The sequence below is a fragment of the Parasteatoda tepidariorum genome, chromosome 3, assembly GCF_043381705.1.
Source record: "Parasteatoda tepidariorum isolate YZ-2023 chromosome 3, CAS_Ptep_4.0, whole genome shotgun sequence".
In the NCBI taxonomy this organism is placed as follows: Eukaryota; Metazoa; Arthropoda; class Arachnida; order Araneae; family Theridiidae; genus Parasteatoda; species Parasteatoda tepidariorum.
Window position 1 is genome coordinate 66,947,870 of NC_092206.1, and position 17,478 is coordinate 66,965,347.

Below are 17,478 nucleotides of genomic sequence, written 5' to 3' on the forward strand. Positions count from 1 at the left end.
GAATGACATTTTGAGAGTATATTCTCAAGTTTTTAAAATTTTATTTTATTTATTTATTTTATCAATGGGAGAGTGAGTCGAACACATTACCTGCTTACAGTACTACTTCGTGTGTAACTTTAAAAAAAATTATTGTTCCCATGATTGTTTTTCCAAGCAAGACGAGAAAAAAATACTTTATAACTATTGCTTACATTTAAAAAAAAAACTTTTATTTTTTTATCAAATAAATAAGAAATATCTTTAGCTTATTCTCGCAGAGTAATTAATTCAAAGAGGAACACTTTTATTGAAAGGACTAATAAGAAATTTTAAGTTAATTTTCTTTTTCTTACACGACCGTTGATTCGTTTTCCTTACACGATTCTAATTATTTATATTCGATATAAGTATTTTACTTATTTTTAATCTTAGTAGTTGATTTCAGAAAAATAATAAATAGCATCATAGTTTGTTCCAACGGCGAGAAATGAGTAGCTTATTCCTGGATAACTTATCAGCAGTCCCCTAAAATAATTACGTATTATTGTAGAATCCTTGCAATTATCTAAAAATTTGACTGTCAATGCGTGAACAACAGTTGACATCTCGCACTGGTTTAAGAAGGAAAAAAAAAAATCCCTAACAAACAGTTTATTAGAATTTTATTGACTTAGATTTCTAGTAATTTCAAATATTAAAAGTTATATCTTTTTTATTCTTGTTCTTAAAATTTTAAATAAACTCGCAGCTAAATTTATTTATCGTAGATTAAACCCTTCCTCCTGTTTTCTTCCTATTTTAGACATTCGTATTTAAGATATTTAAAAGCAGCTTAAAAACTTATGAAACAGCTGTGTCCTTGACAGATAAATGAAAAACATATAAATTTTTTTTAGGAAAATTTTTTTGGTTTATGCCTAAAAGAAGTGTGAAAAGTAATATACTGGACTACGATTATTTCCATAGTTACTAATGCCGGTTTCCTTCTTAAGCAGTTATAAACTTTCAATTAGTGAATCTGTGATACTAATTGTGTTCTACTTATTTCGCATTTACTGGAACAGAGATAATTATCTCCCAGAAGAAGAAAAAAAATTCGGATTCCCGTATTTTTCGCTAACCGATATCCGGAAGTTTCCGAAAATCCAGGGTCCGGAAGTTTCCAGAAATCCAAGGCCTGAAGTTTCCAGAAATCCAAGGCCTGAAGTTTCCAGAAATCCAAGGTCCAGAAGTTTTAAGAAATCATCGATCACATTTATGTCTAAAAATTTTTGTACATTTTATTTAGAAATATTATAACTAGAATTTATACTTGGCATTTCTCATTTGTAAATATTTTTTCTGGTAAAGTGATAAATGTGATTAGAGATAAAAGTAAACTTATACATAATTATTCATTTAAATTATGCTGCATATCATTTATTTAGAATTTCAAGTTTTGAAAATATCAATTATTTAAATTTATAAAGACATTGATTTTTTGAAATGCGTCATTAATGATTTTACCCCTGCTGGTAGCAAGATTACAAAACAACAAACGTACGGCACTAGCCCTTTAAATTAATCCAAGCACCCATATTAGAAGTTAAAGTGGACAGTTTCATTTCTTTTACGCGTTTAGAGTGAGAAATGCATAATATTCTCATAGCTTTATGATTTTAAAGGGTTACGCGGTATTTCTTAAACTAGTGTTTTTAAGTATAAGAACCATTGTCCGGTATTCCCTGCACTGACTTTTTTTTCTTCCTAATCTAATTTGCGTAAATTTCGTAGTTATCCTAATCTATTCACATAATAAAATAGAGAATTATTGTATGTGTACAGAGAGAGTACATTTGTAAAAAAAATTATGAAGCCCAATTTTTGATTTTTCAGATTTTAATTTAATGACGTTTAAAAAATAGAATTTTATATTGGTTTTGAATAGGCCATCATTTTAAATTGAACCACAGAGAAAACTATATTTCCACCGTAATTTGCGAGCATATAAAAAAGTCGACGCATTTTCTTATCGAAGCATGCCAAATTGGCAGGCCGTAACATTTTTAGCCTCACGCTACGGCATAACTGGTAGTTAGTTGACGAGTTGATCGTTTTCTTTCATTATTTTTAACTGTATTAGTGAAGTTCAGTGTAATCGTTACGTAATTTTTTTTAAATTTTAGTTCTATGAAATACTTAGATGTTACTTCTTCAAAATGTCTTGTTTGTATGAACATAAAAGTAAATTTTATTTATATGTATTTCTAACCATTTTTCTTGTTCTTATGTTTATTTTATTGTCGAATGAAATGCATATTTATATGGGTGACTTGCACCATTAATCTTTTTAAACTAGTTGGAGAATAAATACGAAATAGCGTTAATAATGTAGAATTTTTCTTTTATCAGTTTAAAGTAGTGTTTATCGTATCGCAGAATGAAATATACGAGACAACGAGAGCAAATAATAGTTTGAAACAGTTTTTACTAAAAATAGAACTAAAATCTAAGATAAAAAGATGTGAAATTGATAAGAATATTTTATGCCTTTACATAAATGCACAACGTGAAGAAATTTCTAAACAATATAATTCCGCGTAATCCATTCTTAATTTAATAATTTTTATTGAAATGAAGCATAAAACTCAACTCAAAAACAATAAATCCCAAAGAATTATGATTCATTTATTCGTGCTACAAATATAATATTGAGAAGTAAATAAAAATATGACAGAAACTCAGCATAATATACCATAGACTGTCAATTATAATTCCCCATCTACTTAATTAACTAACCGTTTCCGTTAAGTTGCTAGATAGAGGGCGCTAGAAGCAGTACGACTAGGAGAAACTTTAAGAAAAGTGTCGTGATGAAGTCATTGTGAATCGTCCTTTAGTTATAGTAAATGTTCAAGTTATAGTTGAATTAAACTATCGACGATTCAGGTGTGTCAAATATTTTAAATACAACATCAGTGATGTTTGGTAGGTTATAGCTCTAATCAACAAAGATGTTTATTGTACGTTCTGTAATACTTAATTATTTTTTACTCGTTATGCCAGATTATCCGAATGAACAACGTTAAGGTGGATTACGCCACCAAATTAATGCTTCTAAAGTTATCTGAAACTACATGTTTATAGTTTAATTGTTTTAAATTTTGATTGAAATCAAGCTGTTATTTATGGTTATTTTTTTCAATTTTTGTAGAGCAGATTTCAAATGTCTTAAAAATATTGCATAAAAAACAGTAATTACTTTATTTGTGAAGATTAAATATCCGACTTAACATTTTTTTACCCATCCGTCAACATCTGTTCCTGATGTTAAGTTCCATGTTGAGGCCATTAACGATTGTATTTTTGTATTTTCTTAACTGTATTTTTGACACGATGCTCTAGCTGACAAAATGTTTAATGTCTGCATCCGCAGGATCGTCATTTAAATTGTCTATTTTATTTTATCAATATATAATTTATTTTTTTTAACGAAAAACTAAGTGTATCTCAAAACATAATTTGAATCTGTAACCCAAAATGCTCCTCTTAACCGTTTATTATTATTATTTAATATTTATACCTTTTAGGTACTGTTTTTATAATTCATGTCTAACTTTTGGATAGCTTCATAATTTTTTAAATCGTGAAACATTTTGTAATTTAGTTTGTTCATGTAAACAAATCATATTGTACTCCCGATTTTCTAATTTTTCTTGTTTCAAATTAAGACCTCGTTCAGTTTTATTTTCCTACTCTTTTTTTTTCTCTTTATTTTTTTCTTGCAATCTAAATTCCACTTGGAATACCGTGAGAAGATTGGTTTTTAAAAAATGCTTTATTGAAACAAGCTTATTTTATCTCAGCTTCTGGATTGAATCATAGAGTTTGCGAGTCTTTGATGTTTCGGAGGAGGGGGGAAGAGTTAATATATAATCTTTCTGTGAGCTCTCACCATCCATCCCCGAATCATGGGTCTCTCTGCTGCACTCGTTGATAAGGCGCTCAGTTTATCTAGTGGCTACCCAATTTAGGGCCTCTTACCCATTACCCAGTTGTCTTCAATTCCATTTTCAATCTCTGGAGAACCATTTTATTTTTTGCCACCTCTCTTCCTTTGATCTTTCTTATACCATGATTATTTCTCAATTCATTTTTTTTCCATCCCACTATCCCCCTTAATATGGAAGAGTTTTTTTTTTCCTCTTCTTTTTCTGAAGTGAAAATTCCATTATTATTTGTCATTTCAGCTATGTGTAAGCCTCTGAGTTGGAATTATAAATAATATAAATTATCAATTCCAAATAACTGAAAAAGTATTGTACCCCTTTGATATTGTCACCACAAGAAATTATACTTAATTTCGGTTATATGTACCACTCTTAACATAGGTTTAAAATTCTTATCAAAAATAAGAACAAAAAAGCTATAAAATCGCTATTTAATCTGTAAATAGAAGAAAAAAAATCTCCGAAATCTACACTACTGGCCATTAAAATTGCTACACTAGGGAAGCGACACACCACTAACGTGAAATTTGCCGGACGGATAAAGCATGTTGTAGTATGCAAATGATTAGCTTATCAGCTCATTCATGAATGCAAAGCAGGCGGCGGTAGCGACACCTACAATTTGTTTAAAAGAAGAGATTTGACAGTAAGTGTCTCATACAGAAATTGAGTTTGAGGGTTGTTCTTGGGTAAAAAAGTTTTTTTCATGCCTCGTGTAAGAAGGAGTAATGTCTACCAGCACGTTGATTGAGGTCGAATTGTGGCCTACCGGGATTGTGGTTTATCATAACTTCATGTGATATATCGTGGCTTACTCGAAATAGAATTGAAGGAACAGTTACTAAAGTAAACAAATACCACGTTTCACACCACGTCTCTTGCAGGTTTCCCTTTTACAAACTCTTCAAACAAAAGCCGGACGTTTTGTTCTAAAAAGAAATATAAGTCATTACCTTATCGATAAAACTATACGATTAAAAAAAATTTTAATCACTAAATGTTTTCATTTATTTATAAATTTATTAAATCTCAGGGTTCCGTCAAAAGATAATCGATCATTTAGAGTAGCTTTAAATAATAGGTACCAATAATCTATAATATAGTGAAATTTTAGCGATTTTACGTTTACGTACTATAGATTTTCATTTATAGAACTCTATCTTTAATATGTAAAATTTTGGTTCCTTTTTAAATATCATACGTTATTTCTGTAACTATATATTAATGTCATTCTTATATTTATGTTTTTCGTAAAGTATCTTGCATAATTCTAAAATAAACCTTTTTTTTTTCTAGGTAAGAAAAAATGAGGAATTGTTCTTATCTGTCTTTATCCTCGACATACTTCATAACTTTTAAGCCTGTATTTATTCCTTCCGTATGTATAAAACAAAACAAAAAACTGTAAGTCTTTAATTTTTGACCTCACCTCATTTTCGTACAGCTAAAATATCTGACCTCATTTGTCCTGCTGAAAAAAAAAAAAAAAAAAAAGGTACTCTTTAGACTGCTTGGCTTTTATAGTCTTTGAAATATTTAAAATGTGTCTGGCTAAATTTGATCCATTGGAGTTTTAAAACAAATAAATAATCGAACGTATCTTTTTCAAAAGCCAGTGCGGATGAAGTTCGTAAAAAGAATTAAATAATAATCGACTGAAATGTTGCATTCTAAAACTAATGCTTGTGTATTGTTGTGGTAAGCGATCTCCAAAAAATTCTATTTTAATACCTAATCTTATTAAAATCGTCTGTTTTCTTAAACTGTCTCGATCCTTTAACAGTCTGCTAGCTAGAATAAGCTAGTTCCTAAAGCTATGTCATCTTAGACAACCGCTACTGTATGAATAACAGATATAACTTATTTGCTCTTGTCTAGTTATGAGATATTTAAATGAGAATATTAAAATCGTCTGAGTTTATTTCTTTTTTAGTTGGAAAAAAAAAGAAGCATATATTGCGTTTTATTTAATATCAGTAAATATTGTAAAAATATAAATTGAAATTATGGATTTTGCGTATTAAGTACATTTAGTCATTTTTTTTTAAATATATCGGTCGGGAAAGAACGATATAATTTAGCTTTAATGCAACAACTATGATATGAAGAAACAAAAAATTATAAGTTTTAGAGCTCTAAATCCTTAGAAATTATTTTGATACAATTCCAATCCCAATTAATATAGCAGTGGTTCCCAAAAGCTGTTCCTCTGAGACCTAGGGTTTCGAGAGTTAAAACATTTAAAAAAAAAAAAAAAAGAACCAATTATGATTTTTGCAACCTTTTTGTTATATTTCAATTCAATACGAACATTTCATGGGTTATGAAATATTTCGGTCATTTTTATTAAATCATTAAGCAAAATGTCAGTGAAAAAAATAGTGTTACTTTAAAAAATATTTTTCTAATAACAATGTATTAAATAAATTATTTAAACGATTAGCATTTATAAAAGATCTGCATTAATACTTCCCATCAAACTTTTCAAGTCAAAAAGAATGATAAAATTCATCAATAAGAAAAAAATGCTTATTTGATAGGCATTTTCAACATTTATGACAATTCATTCAACTTTCATAATTCATTTTCCTTTCAACAAAAACCATAATTCAGTTTATTTTTTTTCTTCCCATTTTCAACTTATGAGCTTACATACTAAACACAATACGATTCAGTAGCACTAAACTAAACAAATTCAAAGCTTGATTTTACATACCACTTATTCGTGAATTTAACTGTCTAACATGAAATCCAATAAAAACTATTATTGATAAAATGATGAAAAAATAAGCATTAATATTTTCAAGCTGATCAGTAGTATTCCTACAGTTAAGTTTACGGTTACTGATAAACTTCATTTAATACGAGGTTCCGCCAATAAACGTTCCATATCGGGAAAAATTGTAACCGCTGGAATATAGAATACAATCCATTAAGGTAGAAAAAAACTCGAATAATCTTTGATTTCATGTTTCGATTTCTTCTTCGATATTACATACTTGAGGCCTCATAAAATATGTTATTATTGATTTTATATATTACTAAGATAACTACCTCTTTAAAAGGTTTTTTCCTCGTGATAAACGCTTTTTACCGTATAATGTGCAATTTTTATAACTAAATTTATAATAAAAGATTTGTCTTATGGGCAGCCAATGTGATCTATGAAAATGGCTTTAAGTATCATTATGGAGAAAAATCAAGGTTTTGTAAAATTAAAAACCGTTTATGATCTTACTTTTTTCAATTTGAAACGTTGTCTAGCATTACATCGTTTGGGCTCTTAAAAAATTTATTTGTTTAAAAATAATTTAGCCATCAAGTCAATATGTTTAGCTAGAAGTTGAAACTTTGCTTCAAGCTAAATTAACTCAAACCGTAACTTAATTTATTTTCTTAAGCGAACGAGGTAATTTTATAGTATTGTGCTTAGTAAACCTGTCCCTACTAATTTCGCTCGAATTCAAACCTTTAAATAAAACATTTTTTTTTTAAAGTTCTCTATTTACAGCAATCATAATATGTTTTTTTCTATTAATTATTGTATTCTATAAAGTTTGTCCAAACAATGGTATGCGGTAGAAATTAAAGGATGAGTTTCTTTTTCTTTTTGTAATTTAAATGTTTTTTTTTTTTTTTTTTTTTTTTTTTTTTTTTTTTTTTTTTTTTTTTTTTTTTNTTTTTTTTTTTTTTTACACGTTTCATTTATTCTAATCTTTTCATCGCATTAATAGATTCTATTGTTTTCATTACATAAATAAAAACAATAAATTAAAATTTTGGAGCAGATAGGAGATCAAACTTCTGTTAAAATTTGTATTTCTGAAAAACTCATCGATTTATTTTTCTTACAACGATTAACAAAATATTTTCTAAACATAATTTGTTTTAACGCTCTTAAGTAAAATATTATTTTTTTTTTATTTCTACACATACCGTTAGACCATAAAGAAAAAAATATATTCTAGAACGCTTTAAAATTTTTACCCAACCAAATGTATAGACGTGGTTCTTTTTCGAGATAGTAATTGCCCTATAGATTCAGACAATTGACGTATTGATTAATCATCCTTTTCGAAAAATGTTTCTCCTAATGATGTTTGATGGCTACGACAATTCATTATGCTCCTAATTGATCTTGAAGCTTTAGTTTCCACTCTAGATCAATAATAAGCCATTCGATTTTTACAGTGGACCGTGGCCAGTAAATGTTAAATTTTTTTAGTTCGTTGGTCTGAAAACTTTCTCACTCAGTTCAGATCTCTCTGACGTTGAAGGCTAACAAACTCACATTCACGATGGTGGGCTTATCATTGGTTTAGTATAGAGAACTAATCTTTCAAGCCACTTATAAGGACCCCTTAGCAAATAATATACATAGGGAAGGAAGGCTAAGTTCCAAAGACATCATGTAAACCAGTCCCCAATGGTTTGATGTGATCCTTGTATATAAAGGAAAAAACAGCATTTAGAGGCACAGCTGCAGAGTTTCTTGAAAAGGGTTTTCTCTTTTTATTTATTGTTGGTTTGTTCTGCATTTTTTCACTATTGATAAACAGTACCGAACCACTGTTTAAGATATTTCTCTGAGAATAGATTTATATCATCCATGTCTATTAAATCTTTAAACATATTTTGACGTAGAAAAAAAAGTATAAAATGGCAGTTAACGACAGGGAGCGTACCCAACCATACGTGTAGAGTTTTTCAACAACCGATTCACAGGTGACGTACCTCATTTTGCTTCTTATGCGCATGTGCTGGATTTTAGTACGTATAATGTTCTGCTTAATCAATCTGGGAGTGTTGCTGACCCTGTAAGTTGTTTTTCTGATATAGTATACCATATCGAGCAATTCCCCGCTTTAGTTACGTATTCAAAGAGCTGGACTTATTCTCCTTTCTATATTCTTTGCCGTTAGTACCATCTCGCAGCATTGGCGGTACTGTTTTTTGAAGAGAGTACTAAGCTCTTCATGCCATTTGCTAATTGAACTTATCGTTTGATTTTTTAAAAAAAAATCATTTTCATAGTCACCCTTGTGACTTTTGTATTGTCGAACGAATGTTGGGAAAAAATTACCCTGGTTGATAAACGTGTAGTGTGGGAGTCATTGTAAATGTTAATAAGGTGCTAGTTATGTTTTTTTATTTTATCTATGATTATCTTTTTTACTTCAGTTATGAATATAAATGGCTTTAATGAGTTTATAACAGGATGCCGTGGAGACCGATTGCAAGTTTCCCAGAATTTGAGCAAGGGTATAAAGCTTGGATTTGTTTTCCTCGTGAACATTGAAAATAATAAAAATTTGTCTGGTATTTGCAGTCTTATACAACTTTTTTTCCATTACTGAATATAGTTTTTTCGTTTGATTAGACTGCAACTTAAGTGCTGAAGCCTTCATCTTGTTTTACAATTATCTGCAGGGTTTTGCTTTGGATCGAAGTACTTTTTTTTCTCGTATTCCATTTTTATTTATCGCCTATTTTGCATACAAAATAATCCGAAAACGAGCATTATAATATTACCGGATGATTTTTGTATGTTGAAAATTTCGAGATGAACTATTCTTAATCACCTATCTATGTTTACGTTAATATTTTAATTTCCTTTGTAAAAAATGATGTCAAAGAATAATGCACATTAACTAGTCTCAAATTAATATTATAATATAAGTGGGAAAAGACATCTCATCGGGTTAGAAAGAGCTAAGTAGAAATCAAAATGATCAAAAGCCCGTTTATGGTTAAGTAAAAACGACATTAAAATCACAGATATTAAAATCTGGATGCGTTTCGACGCAACATAGTACACTTCCAAGTACAGTACAAATGACAGAGATTGTAAAAACAGCGCTATAAGTCAACAGGTAACGCAAACTAGTGAGAAAAATTGACATTAAGAACAAAAAAAAATTTTGAAAAAACTAATACGTATAAGGTTAAAAATTTAAAATCAGTATTTCCTATTTATTGGATAAATATGAAGGCAGCAGTGAGGTTATTTGTTATCAAATTTTGGTTTTGAATGTTGTGAAAAATCTCCCAGAAATCAAGATTAATGCTTGCCATACATTTTTTAATGATAGTGCGTCATAAGAAATCTAATCTGAAAGTGTTGTGCCATAAAAAAATTTCAGCGTTCTTGATTCCTCACATAGTTTTCATGTTTTATTTTTTAATAAAATTTGTATAAAAAATTGAAGCAGGGTATGTAATTTTCCCGTGAATATCGCACAATTTCTCTTATCTCAAGACCATTAGTTAGCGGGCTACTGCGAATCAAGAACTTATAATCCGAGAACCTTTTGAAACCTTTGCTAAATCCCGTTAGCAAGACATTTACATACATATGATTCTTCCGCCAATTTGATTCATTTAGTTTGGCCGATTTTCGCCATTTTGAATCCTAGGAACTGTGTTGGAATCTGCTAATATCCCGATTCTTATATTCACATGATTTTAATATCAATCATCGATTTTCGTATTTAACTGATTTAAAAGTTACGCGTTGCGATTCGTATTCACGCGGTTGTGATATCAAACATCGATTTTCGTATTTATTTGTGATTTATCATAGACTTTTTTTTTCCTTATTAAGCCACAGGGTATGATATTTCTGCAAATATTGGACTAAAGAAACTATTTCCAAAACATACACAGGAGGCAGGCAAAGCCTTCAGCGATCGCGTATTTGCATCCATAGCAGTCAAGGGGTGCAAGTTCAACCATATTATTGTGCCAGTTGAGCTTGATTACAAGATACTATTATGGCTCAACCCGACTTTTTGAGGGTCAACAACCTACTGGATCTTGTCTGACTTCGTCAGACAATTAGAGGATAAGAAACAACAACAACAAATGGCTCAACCCATAGGCTACACCCATGGTTTTCGCTGGACACATATGCATCCATAGCAGTCAAATGGTTAATACTGCGTAAATTCGGCCATATTGTGCGTATTAAGCCTTCTTAAACTTGATTACAGGTTGCTATGATGGTTCAACATCAGTAGATATATGGTGCAGCAAGGGTTTGCTACTAATAATATGGTTCAAATTATAACTGATTTTTCTGAGAGTGTATTACCGATGCATGCTATAAGCATTCTTTGAAAAATAGCATGTTCATTTTAAATTATTGCTTCTCCTAAATTTAATACGTAGAAAAAATAGTGCTGAAATATACAATTCAATAAGCATAAAATATTTCTCAGACATTTTAAGTCTGCTTCTAACTTTTTATTAAATTCCTGTTTCTCCAGAGCTAAACGCAATTTTCTCTTGAAGACCTCGAGCGCTCTGGCATTTATATTTAACAGCCCTCCGTGAAACCTTTTTCTTTATTAGTTTTGCTAGTTGCCTTAGAAATCCCTATAGCCTCAAGTTTTCCTTGTTTGAGTGTTTTTAAGAAAAATTTCTGAAGAAAAAGAAAGAAGGGAGAAATAAACTTTTTCACTCTAACATTTCCTGCCATGGTGGTCTTTTTTTCTGGGAAGAACCTGTTGCGACTGTTTGGAGGACTACAATTTGCATAATTTACTATTTGCGTACCAGACAAATCTTTACTTCCCTTTTGTTGACTTCAAATTTATACAGCATTGCTGCGCAGTATATATACGAATTCGTAGAGAGACTTGGCATTTTTTAAATAAAAAATACTAAATGTATCCTGCCAGGTAATTTTTTTTCTGAGATCTTTCGAATAAGCGTGTGTTTTATTACTGTTGCTGTCAAAAACAGTTATTATTTCAGCAATTTTTTTTTTAATGTTTTTGTTTTCTTTACTTTTTTGTATGAAGATAATCATAAATTACTTTTTATTTATTTATATGATTAGCTTGAAACTTTCAAAATGTGTCACATGTAATAAATTTATTTTGATTTAATCCAGCGTGACCATTTTTCTTGATATTAATTAAGAATGTTCTATGTCTGCGAATTTAAAATTGCTTGAGTTTTAAATGGTCGTTTAGTGATTTTATTATTGTTTTAAGTTTAATCGGGTCAAATTACTGGTTAAATAACAATCAAAACAATCAAGAAATATTAATCACACTTCCGTTACAGACTTTTTTAATTAAGGGAATTATAGGTAGATTAAGTACACTTCTATTTCATTTTATGCGTATCTTTTGGAAAAAACTTAATCGCTTTATTATAACCACAAACTATTTTTTTACTTTAAATATTATTTTTTTATCAGCTTGTTACTATATAGTGTGGTACGTGTACCCCCCAGGGGTACAGGAACAGTTTAGCAGGGGTATGCGTTCTTATGCGAAATACCTTGCAACAAACGAAAATTTTATTTAAAAACAAACTAGCCATGAAAATTTGCGATTACGTATTTTTCTATTGGCTATTTTTTGCTGAGTTAACAGTTAATAATTGTGAATTTTTTAAGTTTTGTGCAATTTTTTCATAGTAAAAAATACATTCATTTTTTTATTAGTGGTATGCATCCTTAAGAAAAATTTAGAAAGGGTACACAAAAGTCATAAGTTTGGGAAACACTGCTTGCTTTATAGGTTTTTTAAAAAAAAAAAATTTTTTTTTCATTTCTAACAATCTAACGTTGCATTGTCATTTGAAAATAATAATAATTGTGCACAATTTTAAAAATTATGTAATTTAAGAAGTGAACGAAATATCGAATACGAAATTTCATCTTTACCAACAACACTGGTAAAGAAAAAATCAGTATTTTAAACAATAGGAACATGAACAAATAAATGAAAACATTTTAGGAAAGTAAGCCTTATTTCCACTTTTCAATTGCTTTCAGTTGAATTAAATTGAATTCAGTTGGAATTATTTACTATACAATTTTACTTTGTAGAGGAACTCTATGTTGCATTATAGGTCGTTAAAAGCTATGGAAATCTTTAAAAGTTTACGAGAAAGTTGAGTTATTTTTTCTTAAATATGTTACCATCGAAGTTTGAAATCTGGAATTCTATAGAAATTTTTTTACTCCTGGTTATTTATCTATTTCGCTCCGGTATTTTGTACATGAAAATTAAGAATATTTTGTGTAATATGATTCTGTTTTTAGTTATAAGGATGTAAACACCTGTTTGTTTATTTAATGAACTTTTAATCGAAATGTTTAAAAAAAAAAAAAAGGATGTGTTCACTACAAAGTATAAATATGTGTTGAAAGATAGTCATTTTATAGTTTAATGCTGGTGTAATGCCAATTTTTCTGCCTTTTTTAAACAGAATGCGAAGTTTTTCAACTCCCGTTTGCGTTTGTGCCAAAATATGCAAGGTAGTTGAATACATCTATTCTATCACGAGTGACATAAGGTGATGTCAGTAAAATTGGATAATAGATAAGAAAGAAGACACTATGTAGAAACGAAAAATATGAACCTCTATTTTTTTTTATATACAAGGAAATATAGTGCGCGTATCTGAACATTTGAATATTCCATGTCTAATTAGGAATCTGAATACAACTATGAAAATCTTATTACTTAAACGCTCTGTTGTAAACACTATGCACGCAAATAATGTTTGTAACGAACCGAATCTTAAACTTTTCTCTGTCGTTTATTTTCTACCAAAATTATTTCAAATAAGTAAATGACAAAACTATAAATCAGTAGATGTTTATTTTAAGAAACTAATCCCCATAGCGTTTTTTTTTTTTTTTGCACCATATTTTACTTTTGATCAAGCTCCAAGAATACATTTTGACTTTTCTTTTTAATTAATGCTAAAATAATAAATATTTATTTTGAAATTAAAACATATTGTTTAAATTGTTCTTAAGAATTAAAATACCGGTTGTCCCAAATATGCCGATCTGTTTGAAAAATATATCTTTAATGGAGATGAAAATAATCAGAATTGAGAAGCTACTCTCTATTTTGCGAAAATGGTAATTTATGATGAAGTTTTAAAAATTAATTACAAATTTTGTTTACAAATAGGGCTGTAAATCAAATAAAACTGTCGACGTGTTTCAAGCTCTAAAAATAGGTGCCATTTTCAAGATTTGCCAGACGTGAAAGAGAAGAAACAGAAGTAATAAGAAAAATATAAAACATAAAGTTGCCAACGAAAAATGGAAAAATAAAGGTGATAAATAAACCAGAGTAGCTGAGAGAGAAAATAAGATAATAAAACCGAAAAAGAAAAAGTACAGTGGCCGAAAGGGGCAAATCGGGGTAAAATGCATTTCCACGCACTATTTACTTTGATTTGCTCCTCTTGGCCACCGTGGTTTTTCTTGTTCAGTTTTACATCTTTCTCTCGTCCCGCAGTGGACTGATCGTTAAGACACGGTTCCCAGCAGATCACCGAAGTCAAGCATCACTGGCTACGGTCAGTGTGCGGGTGGGTGACCACTTGGATCAGTCTGCGTAGGGACCGAGGGTGTGCGGTATTGGTCCTCGTTAAACTGTGCTACCGTAAAGTGCTCGATTTCGCGCGTAGGTCGTCGGGCTACCGAAGCGGAGGTGTCATCCCCTCCGCAGAGGATCAAAATTATAATGGCATGTCTTCGGATCATCCTCAGGGGTGTTTCCCAGACCGTCGCCAATAGCCCATTGAGCAGCTCTAGTGCGACGTAAATTAACAACAACATCTTTCTCTCTCCCTCGGATATAGGTTTTTCTAATTTTGTTTCTCACCTTAATTTTTCCATTTTGCGTTGGCAACTTTACGTTTAATATTTCAAATCACTTACATTTCTTCTATTTCATGTTTGGCAAATTTTGAAAATGTGCGCTGAGCGCTTTGAAACATGTCGACTTCTATTTCCAATTTGTATACTTTCGAAGAAAATGAAATTTTTAATCAAATAATATCTTGCGGCTTAAGTTACTTGGTATATTATTTATTTAATCAAATAAAACTTTTAAACAATATTTTCAGCTGCTTGTCAGACCATTCCAACTGAAAAATTTACACGGGCATCTGCTAGTTTTGATTTCGCACTGCACTACGTTTTTGCTTGTAAAGGTTATTATTTTGAAAACATTGTCTTTTAGTTTTTTCTCAGTAGCACCATCTATTTATTAAACATGCAACTATTTTTATAAACTGGGTGACAGTAAATATTTTGTTCTCTAAGCAAAACGCGGTTAACTGGTTCTATCTCCTTCCCTATTTTTTTATTTATTTACAGTGGGTGATCGGTTAACGAACATAATCCGTTCCAAGACTATGTTCGCTATCCGAATTGTTCGTTAACTGATCATCGATTTACCATAGACTTCTATGTGAAATCGATTAATTCGTTCTGGAGACCCTAAAAATTAAATTTTAAAAAATGTATAATTTCTTAATAAGTTTTTAAAAAAATTATACATACATATAGTCTTGCATATTAATCAATCCATTTCATTTTATGCTTATGGGGCGGTCCAATGTCGATTGCTTTTCTCTCTTTTTTAGGATTTTTCCGGAAGTAACTAATAGCATTGTCGTTGTAAAGATCCCCAAACCTATTGACATCAGCTTGGTTTGGGTGCCATTCTAAGACCATTGCTCTGACATCCTCCCACTTTTTCAAAATATCTTTAATGGCAGATGTCGGCATTGGTCCTCTTTCATCATTAGTACATCAAGAGTAGGAGACACATTTCGCTGTGTTTCTTGGTGTTCTTCATTCAAAATTTCTTGGAGTTCTTCTGTCGTTAGTTCATCTTCTTTAAACATTTCTCCTCTCAGTGATCTTATTTCGTATGCAAAATGATCACAAATGTTTAATATAAATTTTTTTCAGGCCGAGAAGTGTTCTTTAGAATTCGTTTCGTTCATTAACCGAATATGTTTTCGTTGTCCGAACACAAAAAATCTTTTTTGAAATTGTTCGTTATCCGAATATGTGTTCGTTATCCGAACACAAAAATCTTTCGTGAAAGTGTTCGTTAACCGATTTGTTCGTTAACCGATCAGTTCGTTAACCGATCACCCACTGTATTTTTATTTTTTTAATTGTCAAGCGAATCGTGTGACAAAGTTATTTCAATCCTCTTGTTATCTAAATAAAAAAATCCGGTATCGGAAGCTAAATTTTATTCATATTAAAAGTGAATATTTTATTCAAGTCTTTTAAATATTCCCTCACCACACCCTAATAAAAATTTCAAATTAAACAACGTATATTTTTCCACCGCACTACTTCGAGCTTTGACCGTGCTAAAATTTAAATCTTGGGAACTTTCCATCTGTGTAATGCAGTCTAATTAATCCCCGTACTTGAATACAGATCAAATCGACAGAAATTCACATAAATTGTGAATCACTCCCACTACATCCACACGTGATCGTGCGTGATCATCTATTACTTGGATTTTCCCATTTGTAAGATGCCAGTCGCGACTATTTATTGTGCCATTGGAATTGTTCGATTTAGTCTTTACTCAAAAGACTTCATTTTCAGCGATGCTTAAAGGAAACTAGATTTCTGGACGTAAGATGAGATAGATCCTGTGATGATCTAAGAAATCAAATCGATTTATGAAGATTTTGATAAGTGTATAAAACACTGTTACCCATGAATGTTCGTTTAAATATGTTTAAAATTTATTTCGCTTTTAATAAATGTGACAACAATTTAAATAAAATGCTTGAAATCAAGGTTTAATAAATAAAAAAACTAAGAAGAAAAAAATTAGCAATGTTTTATCGAAAATCTGCCGCCAAAGAGAATGAAAAAAGCCACAGTTTAAGTGTCTTACAATTGAGGCAGAATTATAATTTTATATTTTATATACAATCTTGCCGTAAAGAATTATCTGGACTTTCGAACGGATTAATAACTTAAATCTTTCAAAAGTTATTTAATTTTTTTATAATTTGCCAAATTGGTGATACTTTTTCACATGAAGAAAAATTCTGCCCTGATAGTGCAGCGTTGGATTAACTTTTTAAAGATTGAAAAATTAGATCCAAAACGTTTTTCGTTTTTGCATAGCTTTTCTTCATATTGACGTATCGCGCCATTTTCTTAAATAACCTAGAGGGCGCTGAGTAAAGATCGACTTAACTTGGCCTGATAACCATAAATAACTGTTGCAAACTCAGAGCAGTTACGAAAATTGCACATTCTACATTGCATATACATTCTACCTCGCTCATGCATTATACATTGCACATTCATTCTACATTCAGGGATGAGATTCTTCCGCGGATTCACGGATGTCCGCTTTTTCTCAGATTTTTCCCGCTAATTTCCGCTGAAATTTTTTTTTCTACACAAGTTAAAATATTTTATGAGGAATTTAATTTTCCGCGGAGCGAAATTATTGAAGTCCTCATTCCTCCCTCTGAAGTTTCTCTAAAAATCATTTCCTTGGGATAAAACTGGTTGACCTTTATACAGGGATGAGATTTTTTTCGCTTTTGTTTCTCGAATTTCAGCCTTTTTGTCAAAAACTCAGATTCTCTAAAACTTTCGTTTTTTTTTTTTTTTTTTTTTTTTTTTTTTTTTTTTTTTTTTTTTTTTTTTTTTTTTTTTTTTTTTTTTTTTTTTTTTTTTTTTTTT

The 17,478-nt window shown here is 30.2% G+C and overlaps 1 protein-coding gene across 2 annotated transcripts in view; it reads left to right on the forward strand.

Annotated features, from left to right (window-relative positions):
* LOC107454396 (bone morphogenetic protein receptor type-2) overlaps positions 1 to 17,478 on the forward strand; it is a 108,291-nt gene that overhangs the window by 64,319 nt on the left and 26,494 nt on the right. Inside the window, exon 2 of one of the 2 annotated variants that reach the window (XM_043046527.2) lies at positions 5,268 to 5,375. The exons of the other annotated variant lie outside the window; for it this stretch is intronic. The gene's annotated coding sequence lies outside the window, so the exon portion shown is untranslated. The remainder of the gene's footprint in view (positions 1 to 5,267; positions 5,376 to 17,478) is intronic. 2 annotated transcript variants of the gene reach the window in all.